Below are 2286 nucleotides of genomic sequence, written 5' to 3' on the forward strand. Positions count from 1 at the left end.
ATCCATTTCCTGGACCGAGGCGTCCGAGTCAGTGTCATCAGGGACCTCCCCATCATCTGAGGAACCCTCTGAGTCCGATACCTGAGCAGCCCGTGTCATGAGTGGGCGTTTCGAAATCCTAGAAGGCATGTCAGTCTGCAACATTGACTGAAAAGCCGAGGAAGCGGCCGCCAAATTTTGCATGGAGTTGGAGAGCACATCCACCCATGGTGGAGGAGTCGCCATAGGGGCCTGAAAAGGTACCACAGGCTGCTGCGGCACAGGGGAAGCCTGTATATTCATAGGCAACCCCGCATAGGGACCTACTGATTGAGACCCAGGAGGACTCCGCAATAACTGCGGGACACCCGGGGAATGGGGGATGGTCGGCTGGGGCACCGCCCTAGTAGGGAGAGCAGTCGGGACCGACAGACGGTCCGCAATAGACACCAGCACTTGAGAAAACATCGCCCACGGTGGATCCTGCGCCAGAGAAGGTCTGGATGGGCCAGGAGCCACCTGGCATCGACTACACAGGCCATCCTGTGACAAATCCTCCCTATCTACTCCTGCAGAACAGCGTCCGCAGGAGGCCAACACCGGAGCCACTGAGCGCTCAACCTCCTCGTCTGACATGACAGAATATATTATATATCTGGCACCAGGGTAGAAGTAAAACGCACTCACCGGTGTGCTGAACAACAGCCCACAATATGGCACTGAGTAGCACACAACTGTATGTGACGGACCTCACAAATACGTGATCTATATAAGTGAGGTCAGTAGAAACGCCCCTCCCCCACACACCTGTAGGGCTTGTAGGAGAAGTAAAGGGATAGGTATAAGCTGACAGTAAGTAGAAAATAAGCACAGACAGGCAGCACTAGCAAAAGTCACATACCATGCAGGAAGATATACTCACTGCACCTTTACACTACAATCAACCTGCCCAGATTCAGTGTCTGGGAGGGCTATAGTGCTGTGTACGCTGTCCTTAATCAGGGGAGAGGTACACAGGGGGACCGGTCCGCGTGCTCCCTGAGATCTGCGCTGCCACTGGGAAAATGGCCGCTGGAGACCTCAGAGGAGTGGCCGTGTAACTGCAGCTCAGCGACGCCAGACTGCGTGCTGAAAGGCGCGCTGAGCTGAGGGGAGGAGCCGCTGACAGGGAAGGCTTCCTCCCCTGGCTGGCCATAACCCCAGGGATGCTGGCTTCCCGCTTGCCCCTTTATCCCTGGTGGTCTAGTGATCCCATGGGTTATGGGGAGGGCCCGCCGCCACTGCCAGCAGCCTCCGGTCTGTCCCCAGGACCGGAGGCTAAAGGACTGCATTTTAAGGCTTACCTGAATCCCCGGCGACTCTGGCAGCAGTCCTGGGAGGTAGACAGAGTCCGGCTAGTACGGACTCTGCCCTCCCGCCGCGATCCCCAGATCAGTACTGACGTCGCGGCGCCAGTCGGGGATCAGAGCGGCAGCGTGGGCGTCTGTACAGACAGCCCTTCGCTGCCGTCTGTAGTAAAAAGATTAAAATAAATAAAATCTAACTTAAAATAAAAAGCTTCTGGGGACTGCTCCTGCAGCCCCCCTGCGCGGTGACCGACTCCGGCCGGGCACCAGCTTACACTGAGGTGCCTGTGGCTCGGGGGCGGGGTATAGAGGAGGACCCAAGTGCATCCTGGGAGCTAAAAGCTTAACTGTGTGGTGCCCATGGATCCTGTTCCAGCTAAAACCCCAAGGTCAACCCTGTGGACCCTGAAGTAGAAATAGCACATACTCTCATATGGTCTGACTACATGCGGTCACAGGGGCAGAAGTATGGGAGACAATGGAGGCGCCAGCACTGAAGAGGCACCTCTTCCATCACCCACAATAGATTCACCCCACTTAGGGCTGTAAATATTGGTGTTGGTGGGGGCACTAAATAACTTGCCTCCGGGCATCTAGGATGAACTTACGCCACTGTGCAGTCACTATCATTTATGCTGAGCTCAGAAAACCTACTCCAAGAATACGAAACTGAAGAACAGGCACAAATGATTGTGCCATGTAGCACACATCGGGAAGAGGTTATCTAAGCAATAGGTGTAAAGTTGCTGAAATACAGTCTAGACTGGACTAGCACATGTAGCCAAATATGAAAGAACAAGTCATTTGGGTAGTCAGATGGAACACCATTAGCACTGGAGAATCACCACAGACACAGCAAGAGAATGTCCATGTCATTCAGCATTTCACATAATGCAATGAAATGTTAGCAATCAGCAATATTTCTGGTCCCACTCAGATTTGTTGCCAAATGTTAATAAAT

This window comes from Taudactylus pleione, unplaced genomic scaffold (assembly GCF_031769625.1).
Source record: "Taudactylus pleione unplaced genomic scaffold, aTauple2 ptg000155l, whole genome shotgun sequence".
In the NCBI taxonomy this organism is placed as follows: domain Eukaryota; kingdom Metazoa; phylum Chordata; class Amphibia; order Anura; family Myobatrachidae; genus Taudactylus; species Taudactylus pleione.